This window comes from Tachypleus tridentatus, chromosome 6 (assembly GCF_004210375.1).
Source record: "Tachypleus tridentatus isolate NWPU-2018 chromosome 6, ASM421037v1, whole genome shotgun sequence".
NCBI lineage: Eukaryota > Metazoa > Arthropoda > Merostomata > Xiphosura > Limulidae > Tachypleus > Tachypleus tridentatus.
In genome coordinates, this window is record NC_134830.1 from 108072745 (window position 1) to 108095642 (window position 22898).

Genomic DNA, 22898 nt, shown 5'->3' on the forward strand with positions numbered 1-22898 from the left:
TATCAGTTTAAAATTAGGCACAGCTACGCGTATATAGCTCTTCTTTGCGCGAACTTCTGAGACAGAAACAAACAAAAGGTGTTTATTAGATAAAAAAATGTTAAATCACAGATAACAGTGAAACAGAACTGCATCTCTGCAGGCAAACGGAAACATCTGACAACTGCATATAGAATAAATTATGTCAAGTGTGACGTCACACAGAGTTATTAGCACTCTAAGTGGCGAACCTTAGAAGTGCGTTCCCCCTGACCTCCTTGTATATATACACTAAACACTGCTAATATATATTACCTTTTGGAAGACATAATACACCTGCATATCATTCCTCAACTTAAGAGTGAGAGCAAGTAATAATATGTATTAATATGTCAACCCATTATGTCTGCCATATTCTATATTAAACTTTAACGTACGAATGGCTAGGTACTTTTCATGTGAAACGATGAGGTTTCTTAAGTCTTGAAATGTAGATTTAAAGTCAAATATTGTTTGATAAAGGTTATGCTTTACCGTTAGCTTCCTATAGCTATAACCTATTTGATTTTTTCTCAGTTACGAATATATACACAATTCATACATACAATGCTTGGATAAAGAAATGATTATAAAGTTGTCATAAATGATGTTTAAAGGTTTCAATAGAAAGATATATATATATATATTTTAACACTCTATTGAATTTAAAATGATATATAGGGTTACAAAAGTCTTTATTTCTTTTTCATACAACTTATCTCTCAATATATTTACAGTGACGTAAGAAGAAAGTAATTAGGTCCCTAATTTTCAGACTTTCCCAATAAAAATGCATCAAACTGAGGGAAATTACTTTCAGAAAAAGCAGGAGAACATATAAAACTTAATCTAGAACCCTAGAGTTTCCGGCTATAATAGACCTGTTTGCGACTCACATTCTCTCGCTTCGCTCGAGCACATAAACCTGGGTCCCATACTTTTAATTTGCTTTCTACACATCAGATTTATTTAAGTTACAACAATCAATTATTTACACTACAGGTGTAAAACAAAACTTTTCTTTAATAAGGTACAAGAGTATAAAATACTGGAACTGTACTACCTATTTCATGATGGAATTTTGAAATAGCGGCGAAAAATTTAGATGTATAATTAATAGTTTTCAAGTTATATATTTATACTGTTTTAAACACAAGTCAGTTTGATTGAGCATTTACTATAAATAGCGCCACGTTTTCTTATCTTTTTAGGAATGTACTTTTGTGGAAGGTATCCTATATCTTAGATTAAACGTTGGACTAGTTTTTCGAACGAATTACTCAAGTGATTATCGTAATTTATAATAATTATCATGAATATTATTTATTGTGTTGTAAAATGTAGTCTGTAAAAAGTCACACAGTTTGATCAGTTAAGGTGCTATTTTATTAAGTTATACGACACTTCAATGATCCTTTTTCTACTGTTATTAATTTGTTAGTTATTTAAATGAAAAATAACACACACACACATATATAAAAGAAATCTAAACTAATATATAAGTAAGTCTTGAATGAAGGTTATTCTGCTAATATTTCTGAGTTTCTTAAAGCAATGCAGCTTGAGTTCTTTACTTAGACATGATTTATATAGCAAATGGTGATTCAAGTTAATGGTTTTCAACTGTATGAAACTAGGACAATTTGTGTTAAGTAATGTATTGTTATATTTCAGCGTCGTTCTACCTTGTACTTTCAGTAGCCTACTTATTACCAAACATAAATGTAAATAAACAATAGGAAAATAAAATACAAGAGCAACAATTGTGTCATACAAGTTTCACATTTAAACACGAGTTACTCTTAGTAAGTTATGAGTCCGATAGAAATGTTAAAAATATGATAGAATGTATATTAAATTTGTCACTGTGTGGTCATTTAGATTTTTTATGCCTTCTTTACTGGTGTTTACTTTGCAGCATGATTAAGTGATTATACACCATTGTGTCACATAATTCACATTTACACTGTTTTATTGCTTTACTAATATATGCTTCTAAATTCAGAGGTTTGAGGCTTAGTTATTATCAGAATTTGTATTTATGGTAATACAACGAAGGGTTTCTGCCGATTTTCCCTAATAGAGGTCAGGTGATATGATGGTTAGGGTGCTGTACTCGTAATTTGCGGGTCTCGGATTCGAGTCTCCCGTCACTGAACATGCTCGCACTTTTTGCTGTGAGGGTATTCTAATGTTACGGTCAATTCCATTATTCGTTGCAAGAGTAGCCCAAAAACTGGCGGTGGGTGGTGTTGAATAGCTGCCTTCCCTCTAGTCTTACACTGCTAATTTGGAGACGGCTAGCCTTAGATAGCCCTCGAGTAGCTTTGCGAAAAATTCAAACACAGCTTTCCCTATGTTTGAACTACTAAATATAGGGAAGATAGCCAGAAAGCAGAACAACACCCATCATCCACACCAAGGGATTTACTACGCACCCACAACTTAAATTACGCGAAATATTTTGTGGTATTGGATGAATGCAAAACTGGTTCTTCATTTCCAAAATGCAGAGCTTTATAACCGGACCAAACTGCGCTTTATACAGTTGTTGAAGGCCTGTTATTGTAACTTATATAAATATATTTCAAAATTATTTTACGTTTTTTAAACAAACTCCTATATTAAAACTAGGATTTGCAAGTTACACAATGAAAAAAAGTCTTAAACAATTGTGTGAATAGAAAATAGTCTATTTTATTTCCGATTTTTATAAACATATTTGTATAAAGGTTACAATGTGATAACTATACCACATTATTGTCATTACCTTCATTAAAGTTGCTCAAGCCTCTGTACAGATATCTTACCAATTTAGAGTTTAGAAATCATTTCAAGTGTCTCGCGATTTATTGATTGAATGTTGATAATTGGATATCCATTCTACATAACAATGAGTTAACTCTTTAGTGAGCAAATTTTTCAACATTTCTTAGATATTTTTTGTCATGATTTCCATCTCATATGTACACTTTGAATATATAATTAACCTGATAAAATGTATAATTTGGATAGTCACTAGTCACATGTAAATAAAGCCATATCTTAGTCAAAGATTCAAAGTTGATGAAGTACTAGTTGTTAAAAGCAATACACTGCAGGCCAAAATCTTAAGGCCAATGAACATAAAGAAAAAATATGCATTTTGCATTGTTAGACTCAACCACTTATTTGAATAGAGCCTCGAAAGATGAAAATAAGAAAAGAGAAAATAAAAATAAAAAACTTCTTTAGCATTTAATAGGGAAAATGTGAACACTATGAAATTAACCTAAATACTAGCTGGTCAAAAGTGTAAGACCATACTGAACCGAAGCGTTAATCGGTAAATATGTAACGACATTTAGTCATTTGTGTTCAAGTATGGGCGTTGTAAACATCTCCCACTGACATTTCTTGTGTTACATTGGGTAAAAACATAGCAAAGGCGAAAAGGTTGGCAGAGTTTGAACGTGGCAGAATTGTCGAGCTGCAAAAGCAAGGTCTGTCTCAACGTGCCATTGCTGGTGAGATTGGGCGTAGTAAAACTGCTGTTGTAAATTTCTTAAAAGACCCTGAGGGATACGGAACGAGATTTTCAAGTGGTCGGTCCAAGAAAATTTCACCAGCGTTGAGCAGAAGGATTCGACGGGTTGTCCGGCAAGACACCAGCCATTTGTCGAACCAGATTAAGGCCCTTACGGACGCAGAATGCAGCTCAAGAACAATAAGACGGCATCTACGAGAGAAAGGTGTTAAAAACCGTAAACGTCTTCAAAGGCCACACCACGAAACAGCTCGGTTAAACTTCGCTAAGAAGCATCAAACATGGGACGTAGAAAAGTGACGAAGTTTTTGTTCCCTGATGAGAAAAAAATTAAACTGGATGGTCCAAATGGCTTCCAACGTTACTGCCACGATAAGGATATCCCACCAGAGACATTATTTTTTATAGGACACAGTGGAGGAGGTTCCATCATGATCTGGGGTACTTTCTCCTTCGATGGAACAATGGAGCTTCAGGTTATACAGGGGCGTCAAACAGCAGCTGGCTACATTGGCATGTTGGAGAAAGCATCTTTATTGACTGAATGCCCTCGTTTGTGTGAAAATTACTGGATCTTTCAGCAGGATAATGCTGCAATCCACAATGCCCGCAGGACAAAGGACTTTTTCATGGCGAATAACATGATTCTTTTGGACCACCCAGCAAGTTCACCCGAACTGAATCCCATTGAAAACGTCTGGGAGTGAATGGCAAGGGAATTCTATATAAATAGACGTCAATTCCAAACAGTGCATGTTCTTTGTGAAGCCATCTCCACCACTTGGAATAACATTCCAGCCAGCCTTCTGCAAACGCTTATATCGACCATGCCAAAGTGAATGTTTGAAGTCATTCGCAATGACGGCCATGCAACTCACTACTGAGAACTCTTGTTGGGCATTTCATATCCTGTCTAGGGCTTATTTTTGGTATGGTATTAAACTTTTGACCAGCTAGTATTTAGGCTAATTTCATAGCGTTCACATTTTCCCTATTAAATGCTATAAAAGTTTTTTTTATTTCCCCTTTTATTATTTTAATCTTTCGAAACTCTACTCAAATAAGTGGTTGAGTCTAACAACGCAAAATGCATATTTTTTCTTTATGCTCATTGGTCTTAAGAATTTGGTTAACAGTGTATTTCATAATTCGAATATTCCACTCCAAAAATTTACAGAACGCTATCTGTGCACACTCAGCGGTTGATTATCTATGTAGCTACTTCCAATTCATTAATGATCCAGAAATTAACCTAGTCTATGACTACTAAAGAATAAAACAAGTTTGTTTGTTTGTTTTGGAATTTCGCACAAAGCTACTCGAGGGCTATCTGTGCTAGCCGTCCCTAATTTAGCAGTGTAAGACTAGAGGGAAGGCAGCTAGTCATCACCACCCACCCCCAACTCTTGGGCTACTTTTTTACCAACGAATAGTGGGATTAACCGTCACATTATACACCTCCACGGCTGAGAGGGCGAGCATGTTTAGCGCGACGCGGGCACGAACCCGCGACCCTCGGATTTCGAGTCGCACGCCTTACGCGCTAGGCCATGCCAGAGGAAAAACAAACAAACAAACAAACAAAGAATAATCAGTGATGACGAGAAACCCACTTGTTGAGAAATTTATATGCAAAAACGGCTCGTTTGGGCTGAGAAAACACTTTTACATAGAAGAGCTCTTCTATGTAAAAGTGTTTTCTCAGCCCAAACGAGCCGTTTTTGCATATAAACAAACAAAGACACCAAGAAGTTATACACGTAACTACTGCCAACTTCTTACTGATCAAAACTAGCTCAAGGCTACTAACGAAAACATTCTAAGAACTTAGATTCATAACTACTGCTAGTTCATTAATGGTCAAATATTAAACTAGCTTAGGCCTACTAAAGAATTTCAACTTTCTAAATCGAACAGCCATAATGAAAGTTTTTAATCGCTAATTAACTTGTAGTTCACGCTGCTGACGTGTTTATACAATATTACCTATACAAAAAATTAACTGTAACAATTAATAAGTGTAGTTCATTTTTAAAAATATAAACAGGTTACAGATAAATTATTGGTCTACTAAAATCTTTGTCAACATGTTTCACTGAACCTTATTCATCACGAAGTAGTGGAACATCATAGATCCGAAATATTGCAACTTCGTCAACATAAATCACCGAAACTTCGTTAACACTGTGATGCACTTAAACTTCGTCAATTAACGCGTTACACTTGAACTCTGTTAACATGAAATACTAAGAATTTTTTAGTTCATTTCTCAGCCTAACAGATTTACTATAACTAATATTTTACGACGAAATATAGCCCTTATGGTCACAATACCACAATATTTATTTATACAAGAAGCAGAATCAGGCTTCATGTCTCAGCAGTCTTTTTAAGTTCGAAGCATTTCCTAACACTCAATGCACAAAGGTATAGGCTTACAATTAGCTTCAACACAAATATATAGTAAACGCGTTTAAAACATTTAAGCACTGCCCTCATTACATATTTGGAAAAATTAATATAACATATTGGCAATTTGAGATTAAACCATACTTGGGAGAAGGGGGGAATTGTTTCGTTAACGATTTTATTGATAAAGTCATTAATAAAGGTAAACGAATGGTTATCTTGTTGCAACAAACCATTACTGCTCATTATTTCTTCCTCAAATGAAACCAAATGATAACACATTTGAAGGTGAGTAAGATATGGCTAAGAAAGTTCCTAGATCGACACTATCAAAATGCGCATAATTTCCAGAAAATATAAGCTAGTGTTTACGTATATATATGAATTTTTTATATTCACTTGTAAGTTTAATATTTCTACTTTTATAGTTTGTTATGTATCACAGTTAAAAATAGTTTAAAATTGAATTAAACTGTGAGTTAAATTTAGAAGTTAATTAAATATCGATATGTATCCAGTTTATGATACTTTCCAACAAAATTGATACAACCGTTTCTTCTTTTTGTTTTTAAAAATAATATAAAATATTTTAATACACAAACAATAATACAATTTACAATAACTGTTATTACAAACAAGAATTTATATACAAAAATGCTTACACTCTTACAAACAATACTTTCATCTGATCTGGAAATGGATGTGTTATCGAAGGTTCACGATGAAGATGAGTGCGTGGGTTTTTCGTATAGCAAAGCCACAAAGGGCTATCTGCTCAGCCCATCGAGGGGAATCGAACCCCTGATTTTAGCGTTGTAAATGCGGAGACATACCGCTGTACTAGCGGAGAGCATGAAGATGATCTAGGAAGGTCGAAATGTTGTTCTCTCCTTTTCGATATAAGTGTTAATACTCATACCAACCGTTCTGAGATACATTTTTATTTCAAGTGGGTTTCTCATCAACAAGAAGTCCATCATATTCGCCCGTTCAAGACTGACTGATTAAAATTAATTTATAACCTTAAGTTTGAATTATTATACGTACTTTTGAATAAATTTAAAATTAATTTTACACTATCTTGAATAAGAATCTCGCTATTACGAGGTTAGACAACGCTGCATGTCGATGAAAATATGAATAACAATAATAGGATTGTATTATATTTTCTGCTACGAGCTTACATTGAATTTGTTGATAAATATACCAAAAGAGAGAATAGGAAGTTAGTAACCAAGAAAACATTAAATAAATAAAAACACCAACTTTCCAACGTGACGCTTCCCTATAGAATAAAATGTTACAATTTCTAGATTTTCTCAATGTGATTTATTTCACGGTTGCTTTGTAGAGTAGGGCATGCAGGCGATGCCTTATGGATTCAATCTACTTATTCGATGTAACTGAATAACTTGAACAATGTTTTCCTCACATGTTTACTGAGTTGAAAAGATTAAATTTTTACACGAAATCCTTTAGTCTAATATTGTAAGGCAACAAATGTAAGCTGATAGTTTGTTTTGTCTCCCGCTAGTACAGCGATAAGTCTACGGATTTACAACCCTAAAATTAGAGGTTCAATTCTCTTCGGTGGAATCAGCAGATAGCTCGATGTGGCTTTGCTATAAGAAAAACACCTACATATATTTTACACAAAAAATAATGAGGATTCTGTAAAATAATTTATGAGTTTTAATTTTAAATTTACCGATGGTAAACCAACATTTCAGATGTGTATGATTAGACAGTCAAAGATTGAGAATCATGTATTTCAAGCAATGCACCTTGAACTTATCACATAAGCTAGTATAAAGTCAAGCACGTTAAAATTGTTAAAGATGTAATATAGAATGGTGGCATAGACTTAATAACTCAGTCGTAAACAGTAAAAACTGTTAAGCTGTCAAAAGAGAAGAAGCATTGGTTTCCAAAGAGACAGAACATATATGAGTTGAGTGTTACTTGCGAAAAATTATCTGTTGCAGTATTGTTACTTATAAGTCGTTAATAATTAGCATGCTAGTAAATGAATCCACATGGGCATGTATGAGTGAGGGATACTCCAACTACAGTATCCATATTGATACTTTGAGTGCAATACCTAAAACTTTAGACCAAATCAAAGAGTCATTCGAGAAGTATCAGTTTGTTAGAATAGGATACCAGAATGGTTCAATAAATCATTTGTGCAAAGTAAAGAAGACGCATGTAATTTCAACTTTGAATTGAGAGATTTGATCAATTACAACTATAATTCCATGTAAACTTTGTTAAAACCACACTTAAATTCTAACTGAGACAGTTTTACAGAAAGATATAAAAGGAGTCACATCGATAACGAAAATCAAAATTTTCAATTTCGCAAAGGTAGCAAGCAGACTTGGAACAATTTCCTCTTTCAGTATGATGAATGGATAACAATGAAGCAGCAAATTTATTTGTAAACTTTTACTCGAATTCTAACTACTGGTAATTAAAAAAACTTGTATGGAAATGCATGTTCTTTTAAACATTTATTAAAGATGGAACTTATGAAGCAATAATGATAAGAATTACGGTATTATAAATCTGAATACGTTCACTAGTCAATTAAAAACAATAAGTTAGCTATTGCCAATTCTTGATAACGAGGAACTCACTTTTAAGATAATAATAAAAGTGTTGAGATGATTTGACTGGGTAATGGAGAAACTGAGGATGACAAAATTTTGTTGAAACGTCCTACATTTTAAGCGTACTCTTCCCTCTCGTGATTCTACATAGATGGTGATTTACTGTGGCTGAAAGACAAAGTTAAAAAATATGTTTTTGTAACAAGTTTTGACAATATACGAGAGAGTGGTAAAACTGAGAGGGAATGAAAAACGAGAAAGTACATCAGTTTTTCTGTTACCCAGTCAAGTTGCCTCAAAACTTTTGCTACCAATTCATTAGTAATACAAAAATTACTTAGTTTAGACGTACTATGAGAAAGTTATCTACATAGATACTACCGATTTATTAGTGATGAAAATATTAAACTATCTTAGACCGTCTAAAAAAACACCAAGTAGATGGCGAGGTAAATTAACTACCGACAATTTATTGCGATCAAAATATTAACTAAACTTGTTTAGGCCTACTAAAAAACTTCAACTTTCTAAATCGAACAATCACAATGAAATTTTTATCGCTAGGGAACTGCTGGCGCTTTTATACAATATTTAGTATATACACAAGTAACTACAACAATTAATAAAAGTGTAATTCAGCCTTGAAAACTCAAAGCAGAATTTAGATTATAGGATACATATCTCATCCTCGACAAATGATTTGGATACGATTACTGGGAAATTTATTTGGGTCATGTAGACCAATACCAGAATGCACTGACAGTTTTATAATAAAAGAAGTTTACCAAAGAACATATACAAATTTATTATACGATGGTCAGTAATCTGAGAAAGAAAAAAGACTTACTACTTTCCAATTCAGGTACGAACAATATATAATTATCAATAATTCGGAAATTGTTCCCATGCTCTTTTCCATAAATGCTCATTTTGAAATTCATGTTATTTTTGTTATGTTTTAATGAAAGTATTACACAAACATTAATAATTAATGCAAAATTTTATCATTTTAAAGTTAGAATGCATCACAAACCTTAAACTACTCATTAAGATAAATATATACTTTACAAAAGCGTGGATCAAAAAATCACAATATTATGCAAGAGTTTCCGAATCCACCTAAAGTGGTGTACTTTTCAAAAGTTCTTAAAATGTATCGTCTATCATTTATTTCGTTTCCTTCTCTTGATTTTACAAAGAAGGTAATTTATTGTAGCTGAAAGACAAAATTAAGATATGTTTTGTAACATGTTGGATAAATTATAACACGTTTCGTTAGCAAGATAGTGGTAAAAGATACAGAGCTGTTTGTTTGTTTGAAGTTAAGCACAAAGCATCACACTGAACTACCTGTGTTTTGCTCACCTCGGGCATCGAAACGCGCATTCTATCCTTGTAAGCCTGTAGACATATGTGCCAATAGGGGGCAAACCGAGAGGAAATGAAAAAAACGAGAAATTGCATAAAGCCTGGTAATTCAAAAGTTAACTGATAAACAGAGAAACTTACCTTGTTTACGTATTATTTTCTATTTTTATTTAGAATATAATTAAAGTTCTCTAAGGTCAATATGAATATTATTATGAAATACATTAATTTTATCAGATGTTTTGAAATTAGTAGATATCATAGATTATTCTCTTTTGTGCTGAAGTTTAAAGGGAAATTTTCATATTTATTTAAATAATTGTTTAAGTCATTTAATCGTTATATAAATCTGAAGTTTAGAAAATCCAGAAGTATAAAAACATCATGATGTCAATACGAATCAGTTTAAATGTTTTTGACAGAAATAATTTTTCTTTCACATACTATAAGTGTATTTGATATATCCAAGAAATAAATAAGCCCAGTATAAAAACCGACAAATCACCTTTTTCCATTGCTTTTCGTTTATTCTATTTTTTATTAATCAATTTTTGTTTAATTAACTTATTTAAGGAACTAGATTTGTGTATTTGTTATTAAGCACAAGTTACACAACGGGTTGCGTCCGCTATTGAGCCATTAGGGATGAAATAGATAAAAAAACAAACTCAAAAAGGTTAAATAAGAAAAAAAAATGTCCATAAAAATGTTTAGTAAGCAGAGTTAACAGTATATAATGTAACGGATTTACTAAAGTATACTTATTCTAATATCTATATCTCCGATTTATTATGTTACATTTCGTAACGTATTGGGATTTCAAACATTCGAAAATTTTAATTTTAATTTGGAAATTAATTGAATGTCAATGAGTAACAAATTTCTGATATTTGCCGACAAGATTGATACACACAATTTTCTTTATAACATGGATATATCTGAATATACAAACAACAGTGCAATTTATAATAACGGTTATTACGAATAGTTATTACAAATAATGGTTTATATAAAACAGTTTTACCAACTTACAATATTTACTGATTCTTCTATCTTTCTGAAACTGGATATTTTATCGACGGTTTGCTACGAATGAATAATTCAATGTTGATATCGGTACAATTCACTTAACGGGTAAGGTTTCTTTTGCTACTCACACGTGAGTTTTCCACTGAAGTTATGCGATGTCTTCTTAGAAATATTAACGTTCGAAGTTAATTCATTGAATTTGAAAGGTTTATAATGTTCAAAAAATCTATAAACGTTGCCGGTCAAATATCTGTAATTTTCCGATTAATAAGCGTTTATCACAATTATAGCTTCGGAGGTGTATAGTATACTGACTGTAGCAGACCAACAATATATTAAACCGTCTCCCCGTGTGCTGTGATTAATAAATTTTAAGGCGAGGTCCTAAAAAGTTCAGTTTGACCAACCATACTAGTATTTACATAGATATGTGTAAATTATTGATTCTCACTGTCGAAAATCTAAAAAAAACTTAGAGAACAGGTGGGACTTTTGCAATGCATATTTACATTTCTGAATATATATTAAACTGAAACAATATAGATAGTAAAATAAATACATAATTGTAAATCCGTTACTCGTTATTGGTTCCTTAAGTTGGTGGATTAGTAATAACACTCCTAAAATACTCCACAAAAATCAAAGTAACGATTCCAGTAACAGCAACATGAAAACAAATTTTAATTTCGGCTATTCTTATTGAACAACTTCTAGGGAATTCGAGTAAAATTAAAATGATCCTCTCTGTAGATGTTTATACAGTTTGAGCATACTCTTTAGTTAAGTAAAGATGAAAATGTGATCTTATTTTCCAAATTAATGATGATTTAACATATTGTGATATATTTTTATATAACTAGCTGATTTTGAAACTTAATTTATTTTCTCTGTCTCATCCAAAACCATGTTGATGAAAATAATAGTTGCCCAATATTTCAACTGATTGGTCATTTTTTTCTCAGTGAAAGATTATGCAAGACTTTACGTATATTAACAGGAAAGATAATTTAATTTCACGTTTACTGATATTAAAGCTTAATTAATACAAAGTTTATCTCAGTTATTCAATACGAGCTGGAATTCCGTTAGCAATTCGTGAATATTTTAATATTTAAAGACTACTGAAACCAATCACAACATATTTAATTGCGTTTTTCAACAAATAATATAAAATAATAATGATTAAGTTGGCGAGTGATAGGAATATTTATTTTCATTCATCATGATACACAAACAATTTGGTGTATGCGTACATATATAGTTGAATATTTCAATCAACATCTGTTTTATACAAATTTATAGAATCTTTGTTACTATCTTCAAGTTTTAACTGTGTCCCACATACTTGCTTAAGAATCACTCACCTCCTCAAGACCAGCAATAGTTATCAAAACATGGGACAAATATATGTTAAAAGTAAAAGAAAAACAAACACCAGAATAAAACTAAAAGACTAAAACAAAGTGTTCCGCTATATTTTATTTCGTACAAGATTAGTGAAACAACTCGAAAAATATTCAAAACATTCCAAAATTGCTAAAAAACAAAGTCCGAAGTTGAAATATTTATATATAAAACAGTATTTGATTCAAAACATTGTTTTGGATGAAAACAAAACAGTAAAGCTTGTAAAATTAAACTATGGATTAACAAACTGCTCAAAAAATTCTGTACAAAATTGGACTGGATACACATAGACGATGGATACGAAGATCCATAAAAAGAAAAAATACAGCTAACCCTTCTTTTATTGTGCACTTGAATTTATGGCACAAGGATACGCTTCTTAAAGGAATTGATAGATATTATTATTCAACTTGTGCAATGTTTAATATATTATTTGCTAATATGAACATGTAGCTACAAAGTACATGGTTTGTCTTTTGTATGATATGGTTACACACTTTATAACCATTTAAAAAGTTTAAATTGTATTTTTAGCGCAAGCAACGCAATAAGCTATCTGCACTCTCTCCACAACAGTGAAATCAAACCCCGGACTTGAGCGTTAAAATTCAATAGTCTTACCATTGATTCACTGTGGGACGGTCCAAAATATAGATAATGACATATTTTATGGTATTAGATTTATTTTGCGAACCGTGACATTATTGTTAATATTATTTTTCTGTGAAAATGGAAAGTATCATATTATATTTTATTCTTGTTTTTGTTCATAATCCGTGAACTATTTTCACGAAAATTTTTTTTAAAAAAAGCAAAAATATACTCAGAGTATATATGAACATTTCTCTTTTTATATTCATCCCATATTGCTACGTTTGACTCAAATGGTTAAAGTCTCCTACAATATGATAATACAAAAACATATTGCCTAAAATGAGTTCTAAGGGCAAGACTGTGATTTCGGCTAGATCTTATTTTACAAAATCATCGGATATAAGTTTAACTGAAAAACAGTATGGTCTACCACTGAATAAGACACCTTTTTTACCTCTTATAAAGCCTATGTCTCACCGAGCCCAGACTATCTCAGTAAAAAGTGAGTCTACTAAATTCTTGAAAAAGTCTTAAAAATGACTAATGACAGATGGTTGTACAAATATTTTTATTCTGCATTTTGTATTGATATTTGTTACTATTGCTTTACATTCACTTCAGAAATTTGCTGAAGACAAAATGCTTGTATTCCGAAATGTCAAATCAATATGTTGTTATTCGTCACTCCTTTAATTTCGATGTTCATCAATATCAGAAGTCATTACGAGTAGACACACAATAAATGCTGTACACTTTAATATAATATAAAGGCCTATTGAAATATTACCGTTGCCTAATGTACAGTTATTTGTTACTTGTTCATTTCTAAATTTGCGAACGGCTTGATTAATCTGTCAATTATTGATGAATCTTTGTAGAATGGATGGCAATTGCCTGTTGTGGAGACACAAGTTTCGAAAGTTTTCCGCTTTCATCTTCAAGTCAGGGTGTGTGTAGGTGTTGATGGTCTTTTATATTGTCCTGGTGGATTGTGGAGAGCGTTTTATGAACTGACCTGAAGTCGAAAGGCGGAAGATTTTCGAAACGTCGTTTTCTACACTTGTGTCTCCACAACAGGCAGTTGCCGTCCATTCTACAAAGTTTTGGCATGAATACTCTGATAACAATGTATCAAAAAATACCGTCAATTATTGTTTGGTATTTTCTGTATACAGCGAAATAGGTGGTGAACTAGTACAATAACAGAGCTTTAAATTGTTTTTTTTGCACATGAAACAATCCTTTATGAACATACAACACTAACAAACGCTCAGATATTGGGGATCAATTACATACTAAAATCTTCATTTAACTTAATTTTGATATAGTATTTTAAAAGACACATGGTTAACTCAATAACACAGCAATCAAAGGAATAAAATAATGACACAACACTTTTATTACCTCACTATTTATTCCAGGAAGCAATGATAATTATTTTCCTCAAAGTTTTCTCAACATAAAAAAAACATGAATATAATTAAAACAATACAAACATTTCATAATAATTTTCTTCTCGGTGCCTCAGTGGTAAATGCAATGGCTTATAACGCTACAAATAGAGTTTAGATACCCACGGTGAGTACAGTACAGAAAGTCCTTTGTGAATCTGTGTGCTTAACACCAAAAATAAAATCATATCGTCAAAGTAAATGAAAAAGTAATCAGTAAGATAAAACATACTTACAACGTAGAAATCCAGATTTTGATTCCTCGCAGTGGACAAAATGCAGATAGTCCAAAATATATTTGTATGAAACAATCATACAAACATTGAATACTTGTGGAATAAAACTTTCAAAACGACAGAATGTTTCTTCAAATAGTTTATCGTTTGTTTTTAATGCATGTATGATGATGCTATTACTTTAGTTAAGCCTGCAAAACTTTTGATTTTCATGAATGTTACTGAACAGTTAGGATGGTTTTAGAAAATCACAAAAAAAATTTATTTTTTACTAACGTTTTTTATTCTTTTGAAATTGATAGCCTATTATAATTATAATACAATATACTATTTTTCTGGAATAAAGTCTAAAAGTAACTGGTTTTAAAATGAACACTTTTACTTTATTTTTTGCTGAAATATAAACAGTATCTAGTACCACATATTAACGCAGATAAAAAACAATGTGCCAGCATTTTAGCTATGTAAATAAACAAATAAATAAATATCACTATCACACAGATTATCAGTCCTTCACTTTTTTCCTTCCGAACTGAATGCTCATCTGCTTCAATATCAAAAAGTTTTATTTTCTGTTCTGTGCAAAACATCCTTTTACAGGGTTGTTAAATTTCGAAACATTCGACTGACTTCAGCTACGATAAAGGTTCCTGGTAAGAGCTGTTTAAAGAACAAGAATTGATAACTGTTAATTTTAAATAAATAAATAAATATGTCCTACTTACAGTAAAGTTTAAACTTTGAATAAGTAGGTATTTGAAGAAGTTTATTTTTATTTGTTTTGAATTGTTCTTTATTTTATTAATATTTTTATATTGATATCAGCATTTTCTTCTTTTCTTCCTAACTCTTGGATAAAGAACTTATTAGGTGTATGGAAAGGTGAGAAAAGCCATGCAAATCACCAGCGCTGGCCTTCCCTAATTTTGAAATGGTGGACTAGTAGGAAGACAACTATTAACATCCCGGCTGTCAATATTTGGTTTACTCTTATCTGAGTAAATAGTGAGATTTGACCACGGTTTTTCGCATATAGCCCTCATGTACCTTTGAGTGAAAAACACACAGACAAAGAAATTGAAGCCACGATTTCACTTTTAGCAATTTGGCATTTAATTTTTTTTTAAATATTTTTTCATAGATAAAAGAACCACAACAAAACTATTGTTTTATTCATAACAGGGGTGCAGGTTGCCTCGTGGGAGAACTCTGGCTTTTAGAGCTGGCGATTACGGGTTCAATGTTTGCGCCACCTAAAAGTATTTCCGCTATAAGTACTTTATAAAAGTGACAGTCAAATTTTTATCGTGGATGGTGGATAGTAAGATGTCGCTGACTCGCTGCTTTCCCTCTTGTTAGTAGCTCAAAATTAAGGACGAAGGAAGAGAGTCTTAATAGCTTTGTCTTAAAAATAAAATACAAATTCGTAATCTTACTATAACTACGCTTGTCAGTACTCAATATAAGCATGTGCAGTAAGAATTTTACCGAATAAAAACGGCGCAGTCGTATTATGCACTTGATAAGTTTGTTTTTTTGAATTTCGCACAAAGCTACTCGAGGGCTATCTGTGCTAGCCGTCCTTAATTTAGTAGTGTAAGACTAGAGGGAAGGCAGCTAGTCATCACCACCCACCGCCAACTGTTGGGCTACTCTTTTACCAACGAATAGTGGGATTGACCGTCACATTATAACGGTTGAAAGGGCGAGCATGTTTGACGCGACGGGGATGCAAACCCGCGACCCTCAGATTATGAGTCGCACGCCTTAACACGCTTGGCCATGCCGAGCCCATTTGATAAGAACTACCCTACTGGGACAGAAAGCTGCAAAGTTAGTGAACAAGTCACTAAAACTGCCATCTAAATGAATGAATAAAAAAGAAGGCGGATGTAAACATACGTACCTAACCATTTTGTACAGAAACATTAAAGGTTTAAGGTTTTCAGGAATGACTGACATTACGTCGAAGAACAACATAACTTTTTCTATTGATAACATTAAGTATAGTAATGTCCTAACAAAACTGAAGTAAAAATCGTTCATAGGTTAAAGTGTTAGTTTATCTCTTTATCTAATATAGGCCGTCCTGTATAAAGCCATAACTAAAGATACGCTTATGACAAGTAAACTTGTATATTTCAGTGGCTATGATTAAAGAAGAAATCTTATACTTAAAGAAGTACTGTTGCAATGAAGATAAATTTTGATCGTAAACGTTCTGCTGGTCTCTGGTAGTAGAAGTAAATGCATATTAGTAAGGTTCAAGTGATAATTATCGATATATTTTCACATAAAATACACGAGCTACCTTTCAGAGCTCAAAAGCCTTTTGTAATTCGCATACATCTCAACGTAATTTAAGCTCCTTCATTGTCCCCAACTACTTCTAGATATTCCAAAAGGGTCCGTACTCGAAAACAAACCCTGTGAGAACAGTCGCTCATAGTACATGAATATGTGTGTCATTTTTAATTCCACTATTTTGTGTATCTTTTCTTCATCGGGATTCGATCAGCGTTTTGCACCAGAGAGGGTCGAGTTCAGCCTTTAACCTAGCTTGTGAAAGGGGATATAAATACACTTTCAAACATGACGTCCCCGAGATCTTGAGGGGGCTTATGGTAAGAACATAAAATACGATGCGAGATTATGATTCAAAAACCTGAAAAACTTACTCTTAGAACCTCTTCATGCTTGCATGACCTTCCGAATGCGTTGTAGTACCCCTTGATACCCCATACAGATAAACCCACTCAGAGTTCTCCTACTCGGTTCTTCTGGCCCCATCGCTGGGGAGAAATTCCCAGACAAACAAAAAAATTTACAAACACACAACATGAATTAATGTAAGGTATCAAATACCCCGCTGAGGAGTAAAAACGATTTAAACCTAATTTTATCTTCTTATCAAAGACCTACTTAATTTCTTACAATTATTTAATTTTATACTTCATTATTAATAATAATTACACTTGGGCTATTTGCACTATAGCTGTAGCTTCTAGTAAACAGTGTAAACTTTCGTAAACATACCTCTGATTCTATAAAAAAGTGAGGATGAAGCCGGTATAGTTAATCCTCTATTGGTTTTGTTCATAATGATTGCAGTAAAAGATACTAACATTCGTTTTAATTTCTCTTAAACATTCTAATTAATTTTGACTTATTTTGAAAACACAACAACAGGTAACTTGGATTAAGTTTTTTAGTTAGTGCAATTACATAAGATGTTGTTGGGGACAGATTGCCGTTGCATTTGTTTGATCTGTTCGGTTGTCTCTTTGTGATTTAAAATTACAGGGACGGCGCCACGCTACGTGTATTACAGAACTACAGTTGTTTTGTAACAGGGTTCCATAACTGTGTGGTGTCAAAAATCTAGTTTGATCATAACCATAACATTCAATAATAATTGGTATCTAAACCAGAAAATGAAAAAAAATATTGTAATTCAACACTAAATTAACTGTATAAAAAAGTAACTGTATAATTGTTTAATTTACAACTCAGTTGATGTCTTTTTTTCAAACAAGCAAATATTAAGTTGTTTCATTTGTCTTCGTAATATTTTGTTTGGTACCAACTGTATGGCAGCCGTTGCCTAACCCTGTATAAAAGTGTATATGAACACATGTTTTTTGTAAGATTTGAGTGTCGCTAAAGACTAATGCTATTAAAATGTCAATCTTAATATATGAAATTCCAGCATGTTTCTGATCATGTTTTTTTTTCAAACAGTACCTATTATTTGTTGTCATCAAACTTTTCCAAAGCCTTTTGTACAGTGTTTAGTGTTCTTGTCAAATGTTCGCTCCAGTTAACATTCTCATATGGTGATCTTTTACGCCTTCCTGCTCCACTTATACCTAGTGATGTTCCCACAACGCCAAGGAGGTTAGGCAAGATAGAAATGAAAGTAAATAATCCTAATATTAAGAGGATAGGAAGAGCTAGACTTCCTAAGAGATCCAGTCCACCGCCTCCAAATCCTAATCTAGGACTGATATCTTGGGTAACTTTAGCTAGGTTCATTACTTTTAATTCTCTCTCGTCTCGTGTTTTAAGACTGTTAACCTTGATTTCCTTCGTTGCACAAAGACTTGAAAATAACACTACGGTGAGGACAATACTCCGGGTGGACCAATGAGCCATTATTGAGAACTCTGTAAGAAGACACGAATGGTTAGGAAAAAATATTAATTACAACTAAAAATGCAGCTAAAATTGTGAGTGGACAAGGTATCTATTTATACAAGTCAGACAAATGTTTAATTATCATTTTTTTATTTATATTTTATTTGAGTCAGACTGAAAGTTAGAAATTGATATATTTGTTACATTGTTTGAAAGATTCAGATGTTTAGTTACAAAATATTTCAATAACATTAAGAACTAAGTGTATTTTCAGAAGAGATTGTATAGAATCTTAAAATATTTGTGTAAGTCTTATGTTGACAATGTGGAATTAGTGATTAATTTGATTTACATACCCGATTAAAATTTCACATTAGGAGTTAGAAATAATGATTGTTGAAAGTGTTGTTGGAAAATTTTGTATCGTTGGAATTTAGCACTTAGTACAACAAAAAATAAATAGATACAAAGCACAAGCTACTTTACGATTTCACGGTGATAAATTAATAACACCAATATTACATATTATTGAAATTCTTTTAGGAAAATTGGAGTATTATGTAGTAAACAACACTTGAAAACCCCATATATTACAACAAAATCATTCTTAAATACTACTATTTCTCCTAGCTCTACTCTACTAGTCGCAAGTATTGGGTACGATCAAAACAATAACATTTATGCGAAAGAGTGGAAAACTGACATTAAAAATATTTTTGTATACTGTTTTTTAGAATTAATTATTAATTATGTTTACGAGAACAAAATCCATAACGTCGGTAAATTAATATGTAGAATAATAGTATTTTAATATAAAGAAAAGTCCGTTTATAATTCTGTTTGTTTGTTTGTTTTTTGAATCTCGCACAAAGCTGCTCGAGGGCTATCTGCACTAGCCGTTCCTAATTTAGGAGTGTAAGACTAGAGGGAAGGCAGCTAGTCATCACCACTCTTGGGCTACTCTTTTACCAATGTATAGTGGGATTGACCATCACATTATAACACCTCCACGGCTGAAAGAGCGAACATGTTTGGTGAGATGGGGATTCGAACCCGCGACCTTAAGATTACGAGTCGAACGACTTAACCCACCTGACCATGCCGGGCCGTTTATAATTCTACACTCAACTTTAATTCTGTTATTTGATTGTGAAAAGAAAAACGATATTCACAACAAATAACAGTTCCAGCATATAGTTTTAGTTTTCTATTTTTATCGTTCAATAATAAGCTTACTTCTTACGTATCTTGACTGCTTTATCATTAAAATTCTCCATATATTGAAGATCAGTTACTTTTAGTGTACCGGTAGATTAGCGGTACATTTACAGACTTAAAATATTAAAATCCAGCATTCAGGTCTCCGGGACTAGAAGTTATTTTGATTCACACGAAGCTGACTGAACGTAGAAATGTATTCAAAACAATTCAAGATTTTCGATCTTTCAAACTGAGAATCTTAAATAAAAAATAAATAATGATGATACAAGTATTCATATATATATATAACAGAAAACTTCTACTGTTGAAAGTTTTGACCCGTTTTTGCAATAAAATCTGAAAAGCGTTTACGTGTCCAAATAACCAAAATCAACATTTTTCTTACCTTATAATAGAGAAGATTACAGTTTATTCAAGAAGAAACAAAGTCCTTACTCAGTGCTATTTTTCCCAGTAGACAAACCGAGCAAACAATAAACTACAGAATATGAAACTTCAATTTATACTCAGTAATAAACCACGACCCCAACATCCATGAGGGAAATACAAAACCTTTGCTATTTAAAACAGAAGAGTTGTCGAGAATGGTTTGTTTCGAGGTTGGGGTGTGTCGATCTTTAATACTTGTCGGAAACGGATTGGAGGAGATGTGGAAGGTCATACAACTAGGCAACAAGTTGATCAGGTGTTAGAATCCTTAATAGTTTGGGTTAAATCAGTCCAAAAAATATTAGAAGTAAACTTTTGAACGAGTACAGGTGATGGTTCCGTGGAAGTGAATGTGGCTTTTAAAAATCGCAATTTATTTGTTTGTTTTTAATTCGCGGAAAATAACCAGGTTCCGAGAAAAGTGGAGACCTCAAACAAGGCGTTACCTTTCTGTGCCACTGGCGTGAAAAAAATTGTTACATGTTTAGGTTGCATATACGAGACTTAAATTCTGAATAACTCCGTTAATGTCTTGCCTTAAGCAATACTATAATTCATGCTCTTACAAGACAAGAATCTCCACCCATCTGTAGTCAAGAAGTTATAAACCAGAAATGCAACACAAGCATACGCGAAAAATAAATAAACAAATTATTGAAATTGAGTAAAATTACAACCTGTATTTTAAGTGAGTTATATCCATATGTGCTTAGGAATATGTATTTTTAAAATATATGCGAACTTATTTTTAAAAAGGCAGATCATATTCAAATTAAATATTATTAAATAAAATCGTATGCAGTACGTCTTTTGCGTCTTTTTGACATTCTCGCCCTTTCTGCATTTGACATTGTAATGTGACAGTCAGTTCCAGTTTTTGCCGGTGGTAAAGAGTAGCGTTGCCTAGCTGCCTACCCGTTGAGGAGCTTTATGTAAAATTTAGGAATGAAACAGGACCCTTGTCGCAAAAAACAACACTATAATGAAATCACTCAAATTGAACCAGAAGCGTGGTGTAGATAAATATGTAGTTTGGGGTAAAAGGATAGGGTTGTATCAAACGCAGTATCATTAATATAAGGGTTACTGAATCACGTTAGTGAAAATACGTTTATTTACGATATGTAAAACAGGCACATGTTCTGATACACACACTCATTTCATGAAAATGGCGTTAACAGGTAATTTATTCCCATTTAATTATAGCATATCTACTGAAGAACGCTCTATTGATTAAAGATTGATATTAAAGTAAAATGTATAAATTGAAAAACAAAACTAAAAATTAGAGTTTTTTATTTTTTAAAAAGATCTTTTCTGGCAGATCATTCTTAACCTCCTTTGAATAGGTCAAAACTTACTTTTCTCACGATATTGTTTCCTGGTCTTGGTCTACATGATATGGACAGGTGGTTAGGACGCTCGACTCAAATAAAACTTTTGACAGTTATTTCTTGTTGTTGTCACTAAAGTACCCATTACCAGTTTTGATAAAGTTATCAGATATTAGAGTTCTTATAAATGGTATGGCCCGGCATGGCCAAGCGTGTTAAGGCGTTCGACTCGTAATCCGAAGGTCGTGGGTTCAAATTCTCGTCACTAAACATGTTCGCCTTTTCAGCCGTGGAGGCTTTACAATGTAACAGTCAATCACACTATTGTGATTCGTTGACAAACAAACAATTCGTTGGCAGAAGAACAGCTCAAGGTTTGGCAGTAGAACTAGCTGCCTTTTTACTAGCCTTTCATCGCTAAATTACGGACAGTGAGCGCAGATAGCCCCCGTGTAGCTTTGCGCAAAATTAAAAAAAACAACAAACCTTAGTCATACTTCTCAATTTGTTCTTTGTGAATTTCAGTGCGCAAAAGACAAACTTACTTGTAAAGTCAATATCAGTCGAGATTGCAGAGAGGTATTCGGATGAAGTTGATCTAGGTCATGCTCCATCGCGAACTGGTACGTTGAATGGATATCGACTGGAATCGCTAAACTCACCAGAGTGAAAAGGCAATCTGTATTCACGAGGAAAATTATTAACATTAAGGTAATTCACATAGAAGATGAATAGGCGGATACGATAGTCTAATTTATTGCTTCCAGTTTGATTAAGCAATCCAATAATTGAAGAAATGAAAATGCATGTGTAATGAATCGATTTATGTGTGGGATCGGCTTTCTTGAAAAAAAAAGCAACAAGAAAGGTAACTATGTAGCGATCTTACTCAGTCAGAATAGTTTAATGGACCATTATTTGTCGATATGGTGAGAAACTTCCACTTTCTTTCCATGTAATGCAGAATATGGCCAAGTAACATCAAAAACGTTTGATATCTGTTTAGCTCCGTTACAATATTTTTAAGTTTCAAGTCATTCCACTGTTGTTCGTGCACACGTATTTTACTCTACATAAGCATGCTAGATCAATACATTCACAGACCACATTGCACAGTTTCAGATTTT

At 32.7% G+C, this 22898-nt stretch overlaps 1 long non-coding RNA gene across 2 annotated transcripts; it reads right to left on the bottom strand.

Annotated features, from left to right (window-relative positions):
• Window positions 1-15026: 15026 nt before the first annotated feature.
• On the bottom strand, window positions 15027-20795 carry LOC143253270 (uncharacterized). 2 transcript variants are annotated; one of them, XR_013029473.1, is made up of 4 exons: window positions 20394-20795; window positions 18395-18816; window positions 17329-17442; window positions 15027-15310 (listed from the first exon to the last, which is right to left on the bottom strand). It is a non-coding gene; the product is annotated as an uncharacterized LOC143253270 (long non-coding RNA). The 2 variants fall into 2 exon arrangements; XR_013029472.1 differs by lacking the exon at window positions 17329-17442 and having other exon boundaries at window positions 20394-20793.
• Between the last annotated feature and the right edge of the window lie 2103 nt (window positions 20796-22898).